A 25969-nucleotide genomic window follows, 5' to 3' on the forward strand; every position below is an offset into this window, starting at 1 on the left:
AAAAACATCCATTGAGAGAAAAAAGATTGCCCTCAGCACACAGCGTCACTACAGTAAGACTTACCATCATATTAACACTTTCTCTCATTACATTGCCAGCTGAGGCAATTTGTAGTCTTTCCTATTTTTCATAGAATACTTAATAGGAAACCTGTAGTCCCACTACACCTGTGAAAAACAGTGCTGGTTACCCCTTCTTTTGGCTCATTATGCTCAGGAGGTAATTAACTCTGTGAACAGCAGGCTGAACCCAGTCAAAATAGAAAACAAATAATACTCCAAATTAACAGCCAAAGGCAAAATACCCAGAACTTCTAAGCAAGAGAAAATAAAATATCATTTTTGTGTCAAGCATACTTGAGATGTTCACCTAACAAGGAGAGAAAATGAGTACATGTTAGTGGTCTTGACATTTCCCTTTGCACCCAATGCCACATACCACAAACTCATACAAGTACTCCAGAAAACAGTAGCAGAAAAGGCTTGCTATAGGAGGCATTCTGTCACAGAAGAGGTTCCTGGGGTTTATTCAGAAGAGGGATGTAAACCCACTGCCTTCTCCTTGCTTCACAGTTGTGGCTGTGCTGACAGGTTCCAGGTTCTTCTGCTTTTCAGTATCCATCTGGAACTTCATATAAAGAGGTGAATTTTCATCAGGTAATTAAAATCTTGCTGGAAATGAAGTTTTTCACATGTTCCATCAAAATTAAAGGCAGAAGCATTCAAACATGCTGCATACTTTTGACTCTTGGATAACACATAGTCCTTTCTTTCTACCAGCTCTCATTATCCATGCAAGTCCCCTACAATTACCATTAAATTACATTAAGTCCATGGTCTTTATGTTATGTTCAAAGTAACTGCAGATGTTGAGACTGTATGAAGTAGACACCAAAAAACTGGAATGGAAGCTGGTGGAAAAATCACAACAGTACTACCAAGTAAACTGGGTAATTAGTAACCAAATCTGACACAAAGAAGTTATCTGTTAACTGTTTTATTTATTCCTGATCAGTCTTACAGAAGAGAACATCCTAAGTCTCTTAAAAACATTTATTACCATTTTTTGCTTTTGGAAAAAATCACCCAAACAAATATTTCTTTCTCAAGGTCATATTCTTCTAAGTAAGGAGCAACCTAAACCAGATCATTCCTTAACCTTTACAGCCCTCTATCTTATTATCTAAGAGTTTCTCCTCCTGCTTCTCAGTAACCGAGGACAGGATTTTTCCAGAAGCACTGCTAAAGTTCAAGTTAGCCATTTTAATTTTTTTTTTCAGTCCAAAAGATGCCAGCAATACAGCATGGAAGTATTTAACATGCACAGAAGGGTTAGGTAAGACTATTTTACCCTTTTTCGTTTTTAATGAATAACTGTATTCAAACTCCTGACAGAGTTAATTAGACAGAAAGAAAATTAAGAAAAGAAAAATGTAGTGGTATATGTATTCTAAAGGCCCTGTTCTTAATTTCCCCCATTCTTTAATGTAATAGTAGTTTTGGTTAAGCTTCCGGATACATGGTAAATTGCACTGAGTTGGAGTCCTTCCTCTTAATAGCTTTTCTTGTGAAAATGTCCAATGTTAATAAATACAATAGATCTCATTAGTGCATAAGGTATTTGGAGGGGAAAAATTACAGAGTAGAAACTGATTAAACCTTCACAAAAGATTTGTAGCTTTAGAGAAAATGTTTGTCGAGTCCTCTGCTCATCTCCCCGTGATGCACTATGACTCAAATCCATCAAGATGTGCACATGAAGAAAAACAGTGCTGATTCCCCTTTCTTTTGGCTCACTACACACTCAAGAGGTAATTAACTCTTGAGCAGCCATGACTAGATAGGTGACTGATTACATTACATGCCTATTTAGAACAGAGGGTGGCTTTGCAGGACAGACTAAGAATGAAAAAGCGTTTCCCCCAAGTAGCAAAGGGAGCAGGTAGACAGTAATAACACCTAACCCACAGTCTAATGCTGAGAAGTTGATCTGAAACTTGGGTTTTCAGATGATAACAGGAGGTAAATCTTTCCAAAACAGTCTTTAAGTGTTTTTAGTTGCCATGTTAATATAGACAACATTAAAATACCAAGTTTAAAAATTAAAATATGTTATATACATTTCTGTAAGTCACAAGAACTTGCTAATTTTTGCAGATCCAGGAGTTTCCATGCATATGACACATCAAAACCCCACACTGATAAAAACATGGGTTATTTCTCTCTCTTTTAATCTCTGTTTTCCTTCTCTAATGACTCTTTTTTTACCCCTCTCCTGACTGCCCCAAGCATCTCCTTTGCTTTATCTATAAACATCTATGCAGATGTTAATTTGTTTAGTTGCTTGGGATTTTTTTGGTAACATTACACCTGAAGAGGTTACTGTCTCCTACAGCCTGCTGCTGCTAGAAGTTACCCTCCCACTGATCAGCCTGTAGCAGTGTTCTCCAGCTACTTTCAATCAACATGAGACAGACTACCAAAGACATACAATTTAAACTAATTAACCTAACCTAGATCATTTTTTGCTTAACCAGATGTGGGGTCATCCATATGACCAATGCAGCCAGCAGCTGTGAGAGGATGAAAACCCCTGGGAGGAAGAAGGTGATGAGCAGTCGGTAACCATCACACTTCCTCTTCCAGCTGCATCCACAACTCACCGTCTTAATAAGCAGTCCTGACTCAACTTGCAGAGAGTCATATTTTCCTCTGCAAACTACCTGAACACCCAGCCATTACTAACAGGCTGAAATCTGAGGAAAGAAACTCTGGTATAGCTCTTCCTTATGTTGTTTCAACTGCTCTTACTAATCTCTGAGGATCTTTGTTGACAACTTGGCATTGTGTCATGATTTGACATGACAGCCTTTTCTGGTAAGGGGGAAGGGGCTGTAAACATGGCTCCTGTAAGAAGTTGCTTTCAACTCTCCCCAGCTCTGAGCCAGACCCACTTCTAGGGCTGAGCCAATTAGACGCCTCCATGATCACTTTTTAAGAAGCTAGAAGATGAGGTTTCTTCCTCCATCTTCCTCCATTTTTCTTCCTTCTTCTGCCACTTCTTCTTCCTCTGGCTGGTGGTGGTGCACAGAGTAGGAACAGTGAGAGAAACAATCATGCGGACTCCGAGGTCAGTGATGGAAGAGAGGAGGAGGCGTGCTGGAACAGAGACTCCCCTGCATTCAGTGGAGAGAACTGGTGAAGCTGAGATTTATTTTCATTTCTTTAATGACCCCGTATCAGCAGTAGAGACTCATTTTGATAATGAGCCTGTATCAGGGCAGAGACTCATTTCGCTAAAGCTGGCCCTGGACCAGGGGCAGCGATTCACTTCATTAAAGGCCCTGAGCCAGGGACAGTGACTATGGCCAGAACAGGCCTTGTCCTGTGGAGGGGACCCAATCACTTCAGTGCAGACCCTGAGCCAGGACAGTGATTTTCTTCTTTATCACTATGGCCGGAGCAGGCCGTGTCCCAAGGAAGGGACCCAATATCCACAGCTGTAACTGTGGGGAGGAACCCACGACAAAGCAGCTCATTAAGCTTATGCCCATAAGAGGCCTTGTCCCGAGAGAGGGAACCTGTAGAAAGTGCAGAAACTGCAACCATAGTGAAGAATCCACGCCAGAGATATTGACCAAGGACTGCATCCAATGTGAGGGACCCTGTATCACTGCAGAAGCTGCAGCTGTTGGGAGCAACCCACATCAGAGAAGTTTGTTAAGGACTGTGTCCCAGGGGAGGAACCCCGTGTTGGAGCAGGGGAAGAATGCCAGGAGTCGTCCTCATCTGAGAAGACAGAAGCAGCAGAGCCCATCTGTGAGAGACTGACCACATCCCCCATTCCCTGCCCCCCTGAGCCGTTGAGGGGGGAGGAGGTAGAGCTATCTGGAGCAGTGAGCTGGGCCCGGGAAGAAAGGAGGGATGGGGGAGGGAGATCTTAAAGTGCTGGTTGTAATTTTCTCATCATCCTACTCCCTTTTTACTTTTCTTCCATTCTATTTCTTGTAGAATAAACTTTCCTACTTTCCTCTCTAAGTCGAGTACTGGAGTCTGTTTTGCCCAGATCGTAATTGGCAGCGAGCCCTCCCTGCCCTTGTCTCAATCCACAACAACCTTGCTTATCTTTTTACTCCCATTTCGCTGGAGCCTCCGTCATCCTAGCGAGGGTGGGGGTGAATGGAGGCGAGAGACTGTCGTGGTGCTCCTGTGCTAACTGTGCCAAACCACAACACATTGGCAGGCCATATGTTTTCTCCTGTACTTGTGTACCATCAGCACCATTTCATTGTTCCTCTTCCAAATGCTGTGTCCCCCCAGAGCTTCCATAACTCTGCTCTCATCCTCTTCCTCTCTAGGTATTGTGGTCCTATTCCAGCTAAACTGCATTAAGTAAATGAGATCATTTGGATGGCTTCACACACCAGTGTGTGGTTGCTCCCTGAGACAACCTCCTTCTTCAATTAGACTGAGAATAATTTGAAATGAAATTTGCATTGAAGGTGCTTGGTAAATACCAACTGCTTCTAGGTCCCTAATTACTAGACATCCTTGAAGCATTACCATGCCTTGGCTGAAGTATCCTTTGCAAACAGACAGTTTTCCTCTGTACTTTTGGAACATTTTATTTTATCCTGTAAGTGTCTTAGTACTTAAATACTTCAAAAATGCTGTAAAAGATACTTAAATGCTTCAAAAACCAGTGATGCCAAAATTTTAATTAAAAGTCTTTATTTCATACTTCCAATTAGGTAGAAGAACAAGTCTTCTTTTCCCATTTATAGAAACCCCTATTTTTGGCTCCATTTTTCTAAAAAATACAGAAACACTGCAAAGAGTGCCCCAGCTGTGTCATCATCCAATAAAGTTCCACATGTGCAAAAACCAGCCCTAAAACAGAGATTGTATACCGACAAAATTATAGGCAGCAAGAGGAAACAAAGGGTAGTTATGTACAACTTATGAATACTGTTACTAGCCACTGAAGGAGAGTCCAGGGTATATTTCAGAAGTTCAAGAATGAAATCTCCTAGCCAATACTGTAATAGCATCCCCAAACATACCCAAAAAAGTTTTTTATTTAATCTTGAGGAAGCAACATGACTGTACCGCTTCAGATCCCACTACAGCAGTTATAAAGACATTATGTCTGTAGAAACCTTTTGTTCTGCAAACCTGGTAAGGAAAGACCTGGAGTGCATCTACAGGACATGAAGCCTGGGAGGAAACCCAAACAGAGTGAGTTGCAGAGTGAAAAAAAAAAGCAGTCTTTAGTGTGTTTTGAACTAGCACAGGTGTAATAGCATCATTTCCTAGTAGGATTTATGCATGTGTAGTAGGTTGAGACAGGTTCTCCCCTCCCTTTACTCTGCCCTCTGGAATATTGTGTTCACTTCGGGGCCCCTCAGTTCAAGAAGGACAGGGAGCTGCTGGAAAGAGTTCAGCACAGGGCCATCAAGAAAATTAAGGGAGTGGAGCATCTCCCTTCTGACAAAATGCTGAGGGAGCTGGGGCTCTTCAGCTTGGAGGAGACTGAGAGGTGATCTCATTCATATTTAGAAATACATAAAAGGCGTGTGTCAGGAGGATGGAGCCAGGCTGTTCTCAGTGATGTCCAATGATAGGACAAGGGGCAATGGGTACAAGCTGGAACGTAAGAGGTTCTAAAGAAACATAAGGAAAAACTTCTTCACTGTGAGGGGGACAGAGCACTGGCCCAGGCTGTCCAGATGGGTTGTTGAGTCCCCTTCTCTGAGAACAATCAAAACCCACCTGGATGGGTTCCTGTGTGACCTACTTTAGGTGGTCCTGCTCTGGAAGGGGATTTGGACTAGATTAGATGATCTTTCGAGGTCCCTTCCAGCCCTTGAGATTCTGTGATTCTGTGAACCAAATTTAATTATCTAATAGTATAGAGGATATCTATCCAGTAAAACACATAATCAGATACACTTTACAGATAGTGAAGTACAGTACCTCGACACAGACTGTACTAAGCCAAAGCAAAACTAAATTTATCCTTCATAGCATATTTCTATTGTGTCTTTTTTAATTCCAGGTCCAATCTCAGAAATGAGGACTAATGCTTCTACAGGAAAATCATCAAATCATAAACATCGAGACGTTATAAACAGACTAGTCATTTTACCAGCTGAGATGACAAGTGGTAATGAGATGAAGCTGGAACACAAAGAGTTCCATTCAAATATAAGAAAAAACTATTTCACTGTGAGGGTGACGGAGCAGTGGAACAGGCTGCCCAGTTGTGGAGTCTCTTTCCTTGGAGGTCTTCAAGACCTGTCTAGACATGTTCCTATGCGACCCGATCTAGGTGAACCTGCTTCTGCAGGAGGGCTGGACTAGATGATCTCTAAAGGTCCCTTCCAACCCCTACCATTCTATGGTTCTATGAAAATGGAGTGCCCTCTAGTTAGTCCCATTGACAGAAAAATCAAGTAAGGTGTGGTAAACAAATATGCTGTGAAGTCAAATAAAAAGTATAGTGCTTTAAAACTAAACCCTGTAGGTACCAATATGAATTATTTCAGCTAGATGAGCAATAGGAGAGTTAAATCTTTTTCTCCAAGTTTTCTGCAGTATGCAAAGTAGCACTTAGAGGTCTTCATTAGACAGGAATGAGTAGGAGTAAGAATATAGACTAAGCATTTAACATTAACAAGTGATGCAGCACAGTAGAAATACATCTATAGAGTGAAGCAGCTGGTGATGAAGATGAGATATCCCTGCTGTTGGACAGCCTGAGGCTTTTACTTCTGATTTCCAGTAGTCTGATCCTGTGGGCTGAATGGCCACCAGCAGGTTGGAGTGTAGTTTCTGGTTTAGTTGCAGCTGAAGAAAATCCAGTTCACGTGATGCTCCACAAAGCCTGTCAATGTGTTTTAATTGTGGATGAGTGAGAGATGCATTCCAAAGCTTGCTAACACACTAACGGGAAAGTTAAACATCAACCTAAGCCTTCTTTGGACACAAGATATGAATCTTTTTTCTTCACTGATTATTGGCCATCTTGGCAGGTTTATGGATTTCAGTGATAGCTTCAGGAGTCTCTTTACTCTGAAAACTAAGCCATTTTTATTTGGTATCTAATTTTAGGACTCCATATCTGATAATTTTTATTTACATGTTTTAAGAAATGGGAAAGTGTAGCTGAGGTGAAGACATGTGGCAAGACTGTTCCAGATGGCGAAAGCTGTAGAGGAAATAAACTGGATAACGCTAGCATGTTACAGACCCCACTGGGAAGAAATTAAAATGAATAAGTTAATGATAAATTATGAATTAAGTATGTGCCATGAATACTAACCACACACACTGTGTACTTTGTGAAACTGTCTGTCTCCAGAAGAATAGTTTTGTAGCCACAAGACAGCGTCAGTTTATTTAGGAGAGATGGGAACACTGTAGGGAGTGTGAATCCTACAGAGCAAAAGAAATTGTCCGGTGTTGTGAAAAACAGAATATTATTCCTGACTTATACAGCACACTAAATAACAAAGACATAAAAATTTTATGGCACTCCTAGGAATGGATGGAAGCCCATTTTAATAGCAGCTTTAATTCTACCCAGTTATAAAACATCAAGATTTACATGAACTTGGGGAAGAGGGAAAACAAGGGAGATACACAATAATCATCATATCCCTGTACAACATTAATTAATAAATAATGGAAGCATTCTGAGATTAAAAAAATTTGGATAGATGTATTAATGTCAGTAAGAGATATTTTTGGAAAGGATACTTATGTGATTTCAGAATGAGATGCTTTTAAGTCCTGGAACAAAATTTTCATTTGTCAATGGTGAAAATGAAAAATAAGTTGTCACTTTGAATTTGCCCTGCTAGGGAAGCACTTTATTTCAGATTCTGTTGAGAGGATATAATAGGGGAGAATCTTCTATTTTATCTTTTGGGGGTTGTATGATAATAAGCCCAGGCAGTTCTTTAGCTTATAGGTCTCTATCCCATGATAAAGTTTATACAGCAGTATCAGATATAAAGACTGCTGGCATGGCAGACTGAAAGCACAACATTTCTAACAGCCTTTCTGAAGACTCGGTGTTTGTGGTCAAACACTTCCTGATGTAAACATTAACTTCCTGGATTTCCACTATTCTGTCACTTGTACACAGCAAATAGGAGAACACAGCCTTAGAGGTCCCCACTGGTCAAGAGAGAGTAAAGAAATCACACAGAAACATCTGCAGTTACTTGGCTCAGGAACAGGGATATTAGCTGCTTTTTCTCTTTCTTTGTTTTTAAGGCAACAAAAAGGCCAAAGGAATGGTGATCAGAGCTCTGTACCTCAAAACGTCACGTATACAACCCTACTATAAAATTGTATTCTGCTCCAAAAGTGCAAACAATGTCACTTTTTAGGCAGAAATTGAAGCACAAGTTATTTCCAAATATATGAAATATTATACAAAAGATTTAATTGCCATAAGGGGAAATAAATAGAAAGCACTGACACTTACTTTAAGAACAAAAATCCTGAAAAGGTCAGGATATGTATAGTTTTGCAAGGTTGTCAGTCATGAAAGAAAAGCCCATATGATTTAGGAATATATTGGCAATAAAAATCACATGACATATTAAAGAAGTGGCTTCTTCCTTCAAAAATAAAATTGTATCTTTATCACAGAAAAAACCCTAAACAGATTAATTGGACATAAGCCATGAATTTTATTCCACCTTTCAAACAACCAAATTTTTTTGTTGAGCTTGTTTTTTTCCTTGTAACTTACTTTTGGAACATTTGGCCATCAATTAATTGAAAATGTCTGTTTCAGTATAGGAAGATAATCTTTTTGGCTGCTTTATGTTATTGTCTATATTGGCTATTTTTACAGATACTTTATGAATTTGCTGAGACTATTGCAAGTCTTTGAAGACAGATCTCAAATTTGGAAATGAAATGGTGCTGGTAGGAGGAAGTAATGTTGTAATCATGGGATAGCGCACTCTGTCTCACGACTATTACTTCCTGCTCCAGATACAGACAAATAAAATGTTGATTATAGAATTTGCTACGGTAATGACAATCCAGCTAGCAGTAGCATTGACTACTTAGCAGCATGCACTGCAGTATAGAGCTCTAATAGCTCAGTGAGGAGTGATGCTGCACACACACTTGAACAGCCAGCAACACCTGGAGTCTCTACCACAGCATCCTGAAGCCCTGTCATCCTTGTCTTCAGCTGTAGAGATTTAGAAATGCTGGAAGAGACCCCCTGAAATGTCAGCATGATATACTTTCTGAGCATTTTCTATGTGAAGCTATTGTTATACTAGGGGGAAAAAAAAAAAAAAAAAGCTGGAAGCAAAGAAGAATACTAGACTGGTAGTGTTTTAAAACCACTCGCTCCCTATTAACCTGAAGTTGTGAAACTGAAAGCCAGCACAAATTCAGGCAGCTCTACGGCAGGCAGCAGAGCCCCGCTGAGCAGCGAGGGAGGCTTAGCTGCACAGCAGCCCAACCTCCCTGAGCCCTGTGTCTGGCTGGGGAGCCTGCATCTGCAGCCTCTGGGGATGTAAGTAGCTCAGAAGGCCGAGAACAGTTTTTACTGAATTAGACTTATGGTAAGCTCTGTTCACTATCCTGTTTTCCAGGGACATTAGCACTCGTTAACTGTTTAACTTTTCACCTGTCCACTTGTCATCTTTTAAAAGAAGTCCTAATGCTACCTCATGCATATCAGGTAGCAGATACACGGAGTATGTGTATCCTGGCAAGGACAAGTTAAGTGAGCTGAAGCAAATGAGGTGTTGCAGTCTATGACACAGGAAAGCAAGCAAATGATTAATAGTCCAGTGAAAGATTATTCTCATCTGATATTTCCGCACTTGTGAGAAATCCATCCCAGCTGGAATTTAACATTAACTGTTGTCTATTCGATGTTCCTACCAAATCTGCCTCAAGTACTTTTATAATTGTTCACATCTATTTCCCAGCAATCTTTAAGAATATACAAATACCTCAGAGATCTACAGGTTTTAAGCAGCAGTGTTCAAAGTACTTTGTTTTCCAAGTCTGGATACCACAGAATGGGCAACAAAACCCTCTAAGCCTGCAAGACTAGGAAGTAACCCTTCAAATGACAGCAAAGAGAAAGGTTGTGGCTCAAGTAGAATGAAGATGTACTTCAAGGATAAACTCATTTCTGTAGTTTATGACAGCTGGCAATGGCAACAGAGCAGAAGCATCAGTCAGGTCTAGGAGGGGAAGAAAATTCTCTGTGCTATCCTTCCACAAGGGATTAAAAATACAACTAACAGGTTCATAACACTATAGTTTCCTGTGGCAGAACAATCCTTCTGACAGGTTTTTAACTGCATAGTCATATTCTACTGGAGAGACTGATACATACCATGCAGGAAACCAGTACACTGTATCCAAGGAACTTTTCTTCAAAATGTACATATATATTGCATATAAAACAAGTTAGGACCTATGAAGTCACATAGACAGCTTCCAAAATGTTGCCCATTATGTTCCAAGATTTCCAAAGGAAGTTTTCCTGAATCCTTGTTTTCAAGAGTTTGTCACTACTGCATTTATAGACAGATTAATAAGGCATTCAGGATTACAGTTAGCGTGGTTCTGAGAACTGTATTCATAGACAGGTTATTCAGGATACAAAGCACAAGAACTCAAGACATTCTTTTTTCAAAGACAGGTTAAGTAATAACTTCTTTTTAAAGGGGCCTAAAGCTCAAAAAAACTGAAAGAGGGATTAAAGTTGCAAGTGGACAATAAAATCATTTGTATTCTACTGATAGATGAAAAAAAAAAAAAGAAAAAAAACCAACAAAAAACCTCCAGATGAAAAGTATGAAATCTGTTCCTTGAAGGCAGCAGATAACAACTAGCTTACAGAAACTAAAGATAAATTACCTATGGCAGAATTTCCAGAGATCTAATCTTATCACCAAACATCAGAACTTCTGTAAGGATGGATAATATTCATTGTGAAACTGGTGATTTACTGGATTATCATTGAGTGTCTTTTTCTCTTCTCATGTCTGCAGTGACCAAAGGTTACAGCGAATCTTCTATCCTAACCTATCTTTCCCATTCATTTCTCACACTGTTTAAGGTAAGCCTCTGCAAATAAATCAGGAACTCTTACTAAAATAAGACAAACATTTTCTGTAGCTCTGTATTATTACTAAGGGAAATAAGGCATAAAGATTCACTATAAAAATCTTCTCACAAAGGGAGAACTGTTGTGGTATGCTGGGTATAATTAAGGTGAAAAAAATGTGATTAGCATGTCATTATAAGTCTGTATTCTTGTAAAATATATTATTCCTCTTGACAAGTTCTTCAAAGTCCATCTCATTTCCTGGAGTAAGAAGAGTTCTTTTACTCTGCTGTAATAAAGAAGGAAGGGGAAGAAAAGAAAAGAAAAGGAAAAGAAAAGGAAAGAAAAGAAAAGGAAAGGAAAGAAAAGGAAAGGAAAGAAAAGAAAAGAAAAGAAAAGAAAAGAAAAGAAAAGAAAAGAAAAGAAAAGAAAAGAAAAGAAAAGAAAAGAAAAGAAAAGAAAAGAAAAGAAAAGAAAAGAAAAGAAAAGAAAAGAAAAGAAAAGAAAAGAAAAGAAAAGAAAAGAAAAGAAAAGAAAAGAAAAGAAAAGAAAAGAAAAGAAAAGAAAAGAAAAGAAAAGAAAAGAAAAGAAAAGAAGAGAAAAGAAAAGAGAAAAGAAAAGAAAAGAAGAGAAAAGAAAAGAGAAGAGAAGAGAAGAGAAGAGAAGAGAAGAGAAGAGAAGAGAAGAGAAGAGAAAAGAAAAGAAAAGAAAAGAAAAGAAAAGAAAAGAAAAGAAAAGAAAAGAAAAGAAAAGAAAAGAAAAGAAAAGAAAAGAAAAGAAAAGAAAAGAAAAGAAAAGAAAAGAAAAGAAAAGAAAAGAAAAGAAAAGAAAAGAAAAGAAAAGAAAAGAAAAGAAAAGAAAAGAAAAGAAAAGAAAGAAAAGGTCTGCAGGAAAGCTAGGAAAGTGACATCTTGTGAAGATCGTCTAGTACAGGAAGTTTAGAAGGTCAGAGTTTATAGGGACAAATGGTCCCTCTCCTAAGAAAGTACTGTTTCTAGAGAGCAGAATCAACTGACTGCTCCATCAGTTATCCAGGATGACAGATCAAATCTTCCTTTATTTCCTTCCTCTTTTCATTACACTTTGTGTACCTTCTGATATATTGCTATTCTATGTAATAGCAGGTGTCCTACCTTGGAGTTAGCTTGCTAAGGAAGAGCCCAAGAAAAATATCTGACAAACCTGAAGACATAACATTTTTGGTACCTTTGGGAGGAAATCTTAGGGGAAAACACTTTCAATCTGTGCCTCCCACCTCTCACTTGAGTGGAAAGACTCAAGGAGAAAAGACTTAAAGACAATCTTCTCCAGGGAGCAGGAATACTGCACCTGCAGTGAGTGTAGAGAGAATGCTTTATGTCAGTGCAGTTATTAAGGCTTTTGCAAACATTCTTGTAATCACAGTCCTGGTAGGATTTTTTTTTCCCCCAGGTTTTTTTTATACTTGTTATTCACTGTCTTTAAAGATAGTCTGCTAATAGATACTTGGAGGACGCTTGGACTAAACACCATACAAGGAAGTACTGAAAAGGCATGTGTTGTTAGAGACAGAAAGAATAGTAGGCTCATTTTAAAAGCATTCCATACTACTAATTTCTCTTAAGGTTAAAGAAATGGTCTGGTAACTGCAAGTTAACCTCTGAACCTAACCAGCAATCATTTATTCGCATAATTTCTGTGTCTGACCTTTCAGAAATCCAGCTGTATCATAAGGACTGTGATGATGCATACTATTAGAGAGCTGGGAGCAAGAAATAGTCCTCAGGGTCACTACTATTCTGTTCACATGTTATTTAATAAGCTGATCGCTTGTAATTAAAAAAAAAAGATAAATAATATTACAACATCACAGCATTTTCACTGAAATTTTGTAAGGTTGTACTTTCTGAGGTTTTGCTTTCACTATCAACAGTCAAATGAAGCAAAGTTAGCAAGTAAACACCTAAACGTTAAATTTGACCATTATTCCTGGGTTCTACCTTACGACTGGGTTGTTCTTCAGTTGTTACTATTGTAGTACATTTTTAAAACATCTTTTTTTCTGTGAATGCTTGTGGTTTCCTTTAAGTAATCCAAGTTTGCTCTTCATTGTGGAAAACTAATTTTTCTTAAGCAAGTCCACTTGATACTCCATTTTCCTCAGGTCTTTAAAAGTTTTCCTCCCTCCAAGTCAGATAGAACTACCAGGTCTCCAGATCTGATTCCGGCAAATCGTGAGTTGGATATTTTCTGAACAGGGACTTAACAGGTTGAACACAGCTGAGGAAAGGAAGTTCCATAGACTAATATTTCAGCTAATGCCTTCTTCAAAAGGCATTCAGCCAAAACATTCATCTGCAGAATTTCCTTCCTAGTTATAGTGAGATTTACCCTGGAGTGTTTGTAGTGATAGATATAGCTTTCAAGAGACCTGCTCTCACTAACAGTCTCAAAGGTAGGCAACAAGAACTACAAACGATACATAACCCTCACCATGAACATCTGTACCTAGTATCTTTGCAAGTTTTCATCATTTTGTCTGACTGCTCATCTTTCTGAATCATTTTTCAGGAAGCAGCCACCTTCCACTGGGGAATTCCCTCTCTTCTGTTCCTGGTGAAGACCTCAGCTACAGATGGCAATGGCAACATTTCAGCTCACCATTTATTTTGATAGTGAGTGTTCACTGTTTTATCAAACTTGAAGAAAAATTATTTAAGGTTGCTATACTTTTTTTATTTTGGGAAGAATGACAAAAAAGTGTGTTTCAGCTTACCTGACATTTGTGACAGAGGACAGTTTTCATTAAAAAAACCCAAAAAAAAGAAGAGACACTTGAGTCTTACCTCACCACACATGATGTAAATAAATGACCTCTAAAAAGTACCTTCTGGTTTTTGATGAAAAATCTGAATTTTAAAAGTTAAGGTCCAGCTTGAGTCTTGCACTATGTTTACACTTGGGCAATTCTTCTGATTCTGATGCCATTAATCCATCTTTCAGTAAATATGAGATTGGAAAATGGAAAAAATCCCTTTTCTTCATTAATACAGTCAAACATATGAAAAATTATTTATTTTTAAATTTATTCCACTTAAACTAGACCACAGATGATGTTTCTGTCTTAAACACAGTATGTGTCTTGTAAGCAAAACTTCTAATACTGTGAGTAAAGCAGGATTATATCAGAGACATTGTTAACTTAAGTGTCGAATGCTTCTAAAAGTTGAAAGTGTTCACTCATAACTGTTACGAATTCAGCATATGTTATAAATTAGGTGCATATAATGTAAAAACAGATGAATTCTGTGTAATGTCTTTTTTCAATTAAGAGATTAATTGGCCAACATGTTAAAAACAAGTCAAGATTAGGATAGGTGAGGCTGCTGTCTGGTTGAAAATTAAAAATTACTTAAATAAATGAATCAAAGAATTTCCTGGTAATATCAATAGCTGTACTGGTAGAGGCAGGACTGTGTGTTGTTTGATGCTTCCAAGTCATTTACAAAGTACACTTGCACTGAATTTTTAATTTTTTTATATTTCAAAAACACATAAGAGCTGACATTCTTGACAGTTTACAGGAGCTGACAATCTCACATTCAGACAGAAAGTCACAATATTTCCCTCATGGAGAGGCTGGACAGCAACTGATATTTTGTCTTAGTACTTTTTACTATCTTGGTATCTTAACACTTTTTACTGTCCCATGTAAAGCATTTTAAGCTGGTATTAAAGGCTTCCATTCTGTACCTATTTCTTAATGAAAATAAAAAACTATTACCTAAGACTATTGGCTGTATCCATTATAAATATTTTTATTTACCAGGCAAAACAAACAAAATAACAAAATAAACTATGCACATACAAAAAAATCCACCCAAGATTATACCAGAGAACCCTTCAACTGACTCAGGCAGCTTCTCTGCAGCTACCAAGGTTTGGCAAAGACTGTTCAACAGTGATGTTTCCTGGCAAAAGAAAACTCAGGCAAGAAGAACTAAACAGTGATGAGTAGTATTTTATGATTCAGACTCAGATAAATAGAATTACAAGTCTAGAACACCAAATAACAAGGAGCTGTAAATAAAACTCATAAATATTTCACATCAAGATATACACAAAGGAGCTGTAAAGCATTGCCATGCATGCACTTTATTCAAGCATACAATGAGGACTAAGCTTTGTCACAGGGCTTTCCAAGGTATTAAAAATAACAAACAAATACAAAAATTACAGACCCTTCAGCCAAAATGAGCAAGTAGGATAAAGACTCTTCATCTAGTTAGTAACCAAATGAACTCCAAGATACCTCTCTCGGTTCTGCAAATCCCTCAAACATGAAAGTAGCTCGGGTTACTGTTTTCCACCAGAAGCTGAAGTATAAATACATCACTGTCATAGTTTAGGCCCAACTAGGAACAAAGGACCATGATCAGCCATAAGTACCAAGGGTCTTTTGGACTCTCTAAGGACAGGAGGGCTCACTCATCACTTATGATCCCAGGCAAAGCAGACAGGACTGCTCAACCTGGGGAAGAAAACAAAAATTAATTTAATCCAATCCATCACCAACCAAAAACATAAACAAAAAACCCCACAGAGTGGTACAATGATGAAAAGCACAACCTTTAAGACCACTTTCCCCTCAGCCTCTCCCCTCTTCCCAGGGTAAGGGCCCTGATCCCCATGTCTTTACTTCCTCTCCCCCTGAATGGTGCAGGGGTGCAGGGAACAGGGGTTTCAGTCAGTCCTTTCCTGATGGCTCCTGCCATTTGTCTCTTCTCTGGGCAGGTGGGCTCCTTGTCCTCCCTGCTCCAGTATGGGGTCCCACACAGGCTGGGCAGCCCTGCACAGGCCACTCTGATGTGCATTCATCCCAAAGGCTGCAGCTCTTCTCCACCTCCTCTGTGTGTGTCTCTGTGGCCCACAGACTCTCCAGCACGACCTGCTCCATGGCCACCTCCTCACACTGTCTCCTGCCTGTTCAGGTACACTCATCTGGAGCTGCTGCTGGCTCTCAGTCCTGCTGTTACCCTCCATGGGTTGCAGTGGGAAAACCTATATTCTCTCCATGAGCTGCAGAGGGATCTCCAGTCCGGCTCCCTTCCCTTCCCTTCCCTTCCCTTCCCTTCCCTTCCCTTCCCTTCCCTTCCCTTCCCTTCCCTTCCCTTCCCTTCCCTTCCCTTCCCTTCCCTTCCCTTCTCTAGGTCTGTATATCACCTCCACCTTGGGTCCACCTCAGATTGGCGATGTTTCTGCAGCTCTCTCCCCCTGTTACTAACCCAAAAAGGGCTCCACATAAACCCATGACAATCACAAAGGAAACCTCTGCCTCTTGTGCTTTTGTTGACTTTATGGAAAGCAAGAAACACTGAAAGAGTAACACAATTACTCAGATTCTTTTGCTCCACAAAGCACTAAAAACTATTATGTTTTACCGTGATCTGAATGTCTCCACAAATGCACACTTTGACAACCATTAGCAACGAAACATTTTCTGGGAATTGACATTAGAACTTTGAGTCTTGCTAAATGCTTTATAAGGATTTGAACTCAAAAAATCAAGTGCCCTTTCCTACTGATGAGATGATACCAAAATAAAAGAATAGGGGGAAAGGAAATTGCATCAAAACAACATTCAGTATACTAGAGTTAACACCATGTTTACAAGAGATAAAACAACCTGAAGTTAACCTCTCTTTAGTTCTAAAACAAGTAGCAAAACCTAAAACCAAAGCCAAAGTCTTCCATTTCTCATTCCCTTATCAAAGCCACTAGGTCTCTGTTACCTTAATTAGATGCTATAGGGAAAAGTCTCCTTATGGGGAGAGTACAGACTCCTTTTCAATTTAATATATACTAGAAAAGTGTTGAAGCAAATGTCAGCCTTAGCACAAGCAGCATAAACAACTGATGAATGAAGGAAGGCATATGCACCCACATTTAATTGAACAGACTGAAAATCTCTTTCAGTGAGCTTTCAACTAAACCTTTAGGGAGAAATCTTGGGTTCTGATGGAGTGAGTAGGAGCGTTGAATACCTTAAGCAATAAAGTCAACAGTTAAGCAATGAAGCAAAATGTCCAAAGTTTACTGAAGAATATATTCAGGGCTTCTCACCTCCAAGGTCAGCTTTCACATTTAAACTCTACTGAGGATAACTACAGTAGTCTGCCAATTGCAATCTGCAAAAAGGCAAGTGGAGCCAGCTAGACTCCTTCTGTGCAATCTACTAGAAACAGCATTGCAAACCTTCTGTGCTTCTCTTCCGATCCTCTGAAGTGGCAGACCACCACTTCTGACTCACAGGCATGGCATAGGAATCACTCTAGTCCCATTGATGGAGGTGCTCAGACTGCTATGGTAAGTACCACAAAGAAAACAAAGGAAACCATGCTTCCTATAAACAGGAGCCACTGTCCTGCTCCTAGGGAAGGCAATGATAAAGTACTCACTGACGTCAATGGGAGCCCGTTCAAGCCTCAACTGAGGTTAAATTTGAGGAAGGTTGTTCAAGCAGTAGTTTTTGGCTTCCCCTTTACCCTCTATAAAAGTGAACAACTCCATCCTCACTAAATCATTCTCATGTTTGCCAGTTTCCTGCCTCTCCCTGCATAGTGGGATACAAGCAGCCAAGCTGTTTATAGATACACTCAGACTTGTGCATGATTTTAATTTCGTTCAACTCTAGAGAAGAGAAAGACTTGCCAGGAATGGTTTCTGCCACTACAGGATTCACTTCTTTTTTTCATTCCCTTCATATTTCCAAAAGCAGTGGCCACACATTAAAACTATAAACCTCCTATGGGTGTGACAGGAGATGTAGTCCATAAATGTTTGTGACAGACTCTATAAGCACTCCTTACAGTTTTAATAACTTGATTCAAAGACTTTCAAAGACATAAAGATAGTCATAGATACAGGAAGAAATCTCATCAGATCCTCAAAAAGGACATGGATACATAACATCCCATTGATTTCAGAAGTAATTATGTACATAATCTTATGTAGAATTACACAATTCTGTAAAATCTGAGAGTATTTCTTTTAATCAGTACCTATTAATTGCACTGAAAAGGTGGATTGAGGATTTTTGCTCTCACTGACTGGCTGAAGCATAGGTGGGCTCCTAAACGTTTGCATTGGTGGTGCCTCATGGCTCACAAGGGTTGATGTGGAATGGGTCGATGTTACTGACACACTGAATGCTGGCATCAGAGTTAAGTACAAGTGGTCACCTTCAACAGTCAGCTTCAGTTCAACAGTCATGGCTTCAAAAACTTGTTTCCCAAATTCCTCAGTCCCACATGTATTCACCTAGAAATTTCTGACTGCTTAGCAAGGTTCCACTGAGCATCTTATTTCCTTTGATTTATGAGTCTCTCCATTAGGCAAGAGTTGAGGCAAAGCCTGAACATCTTGCAGAAAGTCAGAGGGAAATCATAAATATGCTTGTGCTTATTTCAGCATGTGGCATTTGCTGCTTGTTGAGTCTCAAGGACTACAGTAACTAGAAAATGAACAAAAGGAAGCATACAGGGAACACAGCAACTATAAGCATATTGACCAAACATATCATCTTCTTTCTCACACATATGCACATTTGAGAACAATCAAAGAAAAAGATTTTTAAAGAGGAAAAATGTTTTGTACATTAAAGAGAATTGAGTCTCTACCCAGTTCGTCTTTGTTGTATAGTCATCTTTTTCATCAGTGACAAGGCTTTTTCAGAAGCCACTTACTGAAAATATCAGTATTGTTTGAGCTTAATATTGAGACCAAATTGTCTAAAATATATGACTTCCTGAATAACTGCACATATTTCTTTGACAGCATTTTTGCCTCACAGAGATGTTACAGAGGTGGGCTCTCCTCCCCTCCCCAAATATTTCCTTTATTGTGATCTGAACTTCAGAGAAAGATCCAGAAGAGTAGCTGTGCATCAGTCAGGCCCCATGCTGGCTCTCCTCAGGGGTGGGGAGCAGGCACTCCAAAGCTATCCTGCTGCACGACAAGTGGGGGCCATCCTAATTACTAACAGCCTGACACAGCAGTCACCAAGCTATGTGGGGATCTGAAGATGATTAAGCCTGCCCTGACATCACTCCAAAAGACAGTTCCTCACCCTTCTCCAGCTTTTCCCTTCTTTTATAGGTGAAGAAAGGCCACAGCTAACATCACTGCCTCTTCAGTAAGGCATAAGGCTAGAGGAGAAAGTGATGGATAACCACAAAAGCTTCATGGTGTAAAGTGTGCTCATGAATATAAAGCATTCCTAAAGTACAATAAACAGCTGCTGCTCCTGCAGCTGTAAACTTATGATGATTTATCATTTAGTTACCATCAATTCAAAGCCTTATCTTCAAGAAAACATGTCAGATTAACATATTGTTTTCTCAGTTTAGTACTTGGCTTTGGGTGCGTTTGGCTTATTCTCTATTAAAATAAAAGATGATATGTAAAATAACACTGAATTCAGCTTACACTTGGGGAGACCTGGCTTGGTTTGCCATGGGTCCCTGTACAGACAATATTGTAGAAAGAGAGCAAGCTAGAAGCCTCCAAGCACTGTATTCTTCTTGCATATATTAGTATAGCTTTGCTCACAGTTCAATGAAATGGACTTGAATATGGACAGACCATCACTGAGATATCTAGAAGGCACCTGTTAAGCACAGAAAACCAGCAAAAGTTGAGCACAGAGGAGTTTTGGCATACTGAATAAGTTCTATACAGTCACATCAAAAAATATTCACAGGCAACCCAAAGGAAGTCAGCAGAAACTCCAATAACTTAAAGAGTGGGAGACCACAATATAAGATGCTGGCATTTACGGAAATTGCAAGCATAAATCAAATACAGAAAATAGCACTTTAAAAAAGAAATTTTATTTATTTATTAATAAACCACAATTCTATAATCTAGACCATAAACTGTCACAGACAGAAACCTATCAATTTTTACATTCTGATTCAGGACAATTTATGACATCAAATTAAAATTACATGGAATTAAGATAAGCATCTAGCAAGTGAAGCATTTACTTTAAAGAAATAAATACCAATAGATAAGTCTTAATAAAAGTAGTTAAGCAGAAGGCAATGCAGAGAGGTTTGTCAGAGGTCCATAACATTTTCAATGGATTTCTGGTTCTCAAAATTTACTGAACATTTTCCAGCAATGTACTTAGCATGTGACCTTTCTGTGGCTCCACAGTTTCCCCAACTGTTTTCATAGCTCATAAAACGTTTAGGAAGTGTTTATAAAAACTGCTTGAGGAAACCGTGCCACAAAGAACTTGAGCTTCACGTCTCAGCAGTCCAGCTTTGATTTAGTTCTCTGCAATGGGATTTCATTTTGCAAATGCCCCACTAACATCTGCATGCAGGTTCTCTTGGGACAGCACCGAGATACAGTCCAGTTTTATGTATATTACTTGGCCAAGTTCCTCTAGCATGTGATGGTTGACTTGTCTCCCTCATGAAATCACACATGCAAGCCTTCCCCACACATACATTTACTGATGGCCACTTTCAGTGAACTGACTGTGTTGGGAAGAAATATTATCTCATAAACGCCATTCCAACATCTGCAACAGATCCTTTTGGAAACTGACACATGAATTGTCAAACTCAGAGACCACTCACATCAGAAGTCCACGACTGATGATGCCTGACCTACTGCCCTGCAAGCCTGCCCCAGCTTTTTTATGCATGCTCAAGCAGCCGGTTTGGAAATACACGGTCAAAGTGTCACAGACGAGCTCTCAGTATATAGCTCTCTAGAGAACGTTTGGAGAGTGCAACAATGAAACATGATCATGCAAGAACAATGGGGTTTAAAACCAACATTTTACTATGCTTAATTAACTAAACCCAACATTCACAACATTCTGGTGGAACTCTAGTCTTCAGCCACTGACTCATGACTTCCTGAGTCTTGGATATTAATTTGCAATTATCGGTAGCTTGTGAATATGCTCAGGATAAGGAGCCTTGCCTCCAAAGAAAGATCCTCCTTTAATTTCCTATACTGTAGCTTTCAAGTTAAACGTTATCAAAACATCCTACCAAATAAAATAAGTTGTTCAGTCATCACATCTTTTAATTATAATGTAAGAAGACAAGTCTGTTGGTAAACGATAAACACTCTAGAACATACATTTTAAATATAGCCATCTTTAACCTCTCGTAAGTACAAAGGGATTACTACCTTGCAAACTGATGGCCCTGTCCACTTGGCTAAATAATCATGTGCTTCACTAAGATCCTTTTATGAGAGTTAGTTAAACTAAGGACAATTAAAATGTATTCGTGTACTACCTACAGGTGCCTCAATTAGTTACTAAGACAGTTTATGAAAAAACACTAAGTAATAAAGTGTCACCAATAAACATGAGAAAGATTTTATGCTATTTTACTGGTAGAGATTCCATATCCTTCATAACAGAGTAAGAGAAGCACTATTTGTAATAAAAATAAATTACAGTATACACATAAAACTTTTAGCACATACTTTTGACCATAGAACTTTTCCAGTTCAAGGCTGTTTTATGACACTACAAAAAAAAAATGTTATTCAATCCTAGGAATCACTTATGTGATTTTCAAGTGTCTAGTCAAGCGTGCAGATTCTCACCCTTGCTAATTAATTATCCACCCCTAAGCAGTAAATAAGAAGCAGTCATTACCCTTGAGGAAAAAGCATGACATACATATCAGGTGTTAGACATAAAAAACAGCTTCGACTGGTTATTTGGTTCCCAGGCTTAGCTCAGGAATCAAAGTAAAGCAGTCAGTGGAAAACAGCCATGCTATTCCTAGCTCTCAGGACTGCAGAACTCTAGAAGTTATCAGATAACATAATGGTGCATCTTTCTTTAGACTTCAAGTTCCTATTAAGTTTTAGCCATTTCGATTTTGACTCTGTATAGACAGCTGCAGGAGTGACAAGGGAAAAGCAGGTGCCTCTTCTACATGGTCTTGACATCATTTCAGAGCAATGAACAAATTGCGTTGAGAAGAAATTGCAGGAAGTCTGTGAATCTTCTTTTTAAATTAATATCCACACATTTTTCAGGAATATGTTATTGGCTACGTTTTATCAACAAAGACCTATCTGTTGTGCACACATCACATTAAATCACGTGCTTTACTTCATTTCTATTCCACATTGAAAAAAGAAAATCTATAATAATGCTCTCACGACCCTCCACCTTAACCAGATAACCCTATCCAAGTATTTATCAGCATCCTGATGGTTAGAGAGATATAAAATGTACAAGCACTGCAGAAATAAGGTCAAATGAAAGAGGTCTGAATTGGGGCAAACTGTGACTTTTATTACTTATGATGGTTTGTAACCTCTTTCTCTGAGCAATCAGATACGTACTGTGCTACAGGTGGTTACAGTCTATATATTTGAGTACATCCCACTAATAACTTATTTAACTTCACAGTTGCAGGTTTTGTACTTGAAAGCCTGGCCAGCATACCCTCTAACAGCTGCAATGCTCCAGTTATAGATTCTAAAAATCAGGTTTTGCGTGTGCTTTGCTGACGATAAAGTAAACCATAAAAATGTAACTGAGAAGGCTTATTTTGCAAGCATAGAGGAAAAAACAAAACAAACAAAAAAAACATTCTACAATGATGAAAGAAGGCTTCATGATATTATAAAATCTCCACTTATGGAAACCATGGATAGAGTACAAGAGTTGACACGCTAGTATGTAAAAATGTACATAGCTAACACTCTCTGAGCCTAAAATCTCCTATTTCACAGCAATTTGCTCCCAAGAGCCTTGTCTCCTACTAGACAAAAAAACACGTAAGAATTACACCTGCCTTGTTCAATGGGCTAGAATAGAAAGATCCAGTGTTTTCCAATTATTTAAAGCTTTGGACATAATTCCTCTGGAACAAAAGTGAACTTAGAATCTCAGAAAAAAACCCCAAACTCCCAAATACTCCCTCCCTCAATGTTCCATAACTTTAAACAGGTATGGATAAAACCATTCAACAGACTCTTATGTTTATATTAACAGTATAAAACAACACAAGCATTTTTTCCTAGTAAAGAGAAGGCCAGTCTCATTCAAAGTGATTTTCCAGTCTGACCAGGATCCATTGTATAACAGTTTCTGTTGCTGCCCTTCTGTTTCCAGAGAATTTCATAGTCAAAATGTGCACATACCCTTGCTCTGAAAGTCTATGCTCACCCCTTGTCTTGAGAATGTATGATTTTCTTTCTATTTTAAACATGTGAACACAGCAGGCACATTGCAGATGTTTGGACAATCCTGCGCCTGAACAGGAGATGCAAGTAGCAAACAGCCACTGCAAGTAGCAAACAAGTTATCAGCACAGCTGCTCTGAAGGCCATTGAACAATAAAAAATTTTGATTAGAAAGAACTAAAGGGAGTATAGGTAAAGGGGATGCTTGTACAATAAACCATTCCAATTTGGACTATTATTCTGCCTGTACCATAACTGGGGTCTGTGTCTTCACTTGCTGCAGAACAACTCTCTTTCTGCTAGGTTTAAGTGCAATCCTTCAATCCTCACTGTCAAGAAGGAGTGAAAGAAGCAGACAGCGAGAAACATTGATAGATCTGGAAAGCAATTCATAAGAGGAAATTCTGTGGGAAGGCTCTTTGATATAAGACATGACCCTTTATGTCACAGTGAGATCTTTCTTCACAATGGTCAGAAGTTCCTCATCATACTAGGACAGATTGGAGATATTTACCTTTTTTATTTTCTTTTACAAGAAAATCCTCATGTATTTAAGAAATTCCCCTTTAGATAGCTTTATGACACATTTGCTTTATTGCTGTGTAGATAATGCTGTAGACTTACACTCACACATCTAAAAAGTCAGTTCACTGCCATGATGTACCTACACTACAGATAAAAGCATATTTATTTAAAGTAAATCAAGTATGTGGATTATAAGTAAAAGCATCTTTTTTTCCAAGAAGTTAAAATTGTATAGTTAAACAAAGATGAGAGAATGAATACTTGGGTAGAACCAAGGTTGTCTAGGGTACCACTCATCAACCAACATTTATGCAGAGTCAGCAGGATGACCATAAACTCAGCCCACAGGAGAACACTCAGTCCTGCAGTCCTTCCACTCCAGCCTAGTAGGGGCCTGCATCACCTCTTAACATCTTCTCCAGAGCACATACCAGTTCCTCCACCTAATTGAACTGGCATGTAGAGCCATCCAAGCTATTTGCTTGTAACGTGCCCAATCCATGAGCCTATGGCAGTAATTGCAAGAAAGGTGTTTGATGCCTTAACAAGAGCAAAACACCTTCCTACCACCTGAGCTGAAAAAAGGACTGATGTTGTGCTCTTTAGTGGAATACAAAGAGCCTTTTTTTTTTTTTAACATGCCATTTCTCAGCTGTGATGCATTTCTGTCATTCACTCGGAAATTGTCTCCAATTTTCTATCCCACAAAAGTATGACATTTCAATTGATGTAGAACAGGTGACATCTTTAACTGGATAACAGCCCACTACTTAAAAGACATCTTACTTGTTTGATACAGTTATGTTTCTGCCAGCCTTGGAGGACAGACAGCCTGGTCTCATGTGGTTTTACTTGTGCATTTGTTTCCCTCCCTTTATTGCAGATTCCACACCTGAATATGTAATCTTCAATGGTGTTGTGCATGCTTGGCCAGAACTAAAAAAATTTATGCTTCAACCTTGTGTTTCCCAATACATAGATGAATATGAAGGATTTAAACACGCAGAGTACTTCTGACCTCCTGCTGCAAGTGGTATTTCAGTGAGATGTCCTTTTTCTCCCGCAGGAGTGCAGGAGAAAAGAAAGTGGAAATTCCCAGTTTTTTGCAATGGGTCTAGGACCTCAATAATTTAATTTAAGGTGATCAAATGGCAAACAGAAATGTCTCATCTATTACGTTTGCAAGGATAGAACATTTTATCTCAAACTCTTCTTGCCACAGTTTGCACACTTTTCACTGTACAACAATGTCATGAAAGGGTACCCCATTTTTTAAAAATTACCATGTTTGTTTCCTAGGCTTAGAAAGTACCTATTTAGGGTTCAATGAAAATAACCTCACATATCAATAAAATTAGATGTATTTTGCATGCTATCAAATCTAATAGCATATCCAGCAACTCATTGTTTACACCAGAACACATTTTTGTCCAAATAATTATTGGCCTTATGTCTTTACATTTATTTAAATATTCATTATAAAAGTCCAGTTCCTGTTCATGATTGCAGTAGATCAAAACAGATCAAACGTAACATCAGCAAATACTCAGTAATTGCACTATCAAGGGAAAAAAAGGATCTTGTCATTATCTTTCTAAATTCCCCTGAGCTACTAAAACACCTGATCTTTTGATTAAGCCATTGTTTAATCACAGAAACATCATGAAACCCACTTCAGTACTGTCAGCCCTAATTAATGTATATATCAGTTATTTCCTTTCTGAAGGACTACAGGCCAATATAACACTGCTTACACCTAATTTTATCCCTGTCGTTCTGTGTGGCAACTCTAAAAGCAAAAGTTAATAGAATTTTATGACCTTACAATATGTTACATCAAGAAAACTTAAGTCACCTTTTCTGAGTCCACTGCCTGGAGAGAGAAAATACTGAGATTGTGTTTGCAGCACTAAAAGTCATTAACTCAAGCCAAAAACCAAGTGAAAATCCAGGACAAGTTGCAATAGCATTGCAAAATTCTCCTTCCCAACACAAATATGAGTTTTCTGGTAAGATCTTTCTTTGTCCCTATACTGGTTTTGAATGAGATATAGCTTATTTTTTAAATCATAACAAGTATGGGTCTATGTTTTGGATTATTGCTGGAAACTGTGTTGA

Source organism: Colius striatus, chromosome 3 (assembly GCF_028858725.1).
Source record: "Colius striatus isolate bColStr4 chromosome 3, bColStr4.1.hap1, whole genome shotgun sequence".
Classification (NCBI taxonomy): domain Eukaryota; kingdom Metazoa; phylum Chordata; class Aves; order Coliiformes; family Coliidae; genus Colius; species Colius striatus.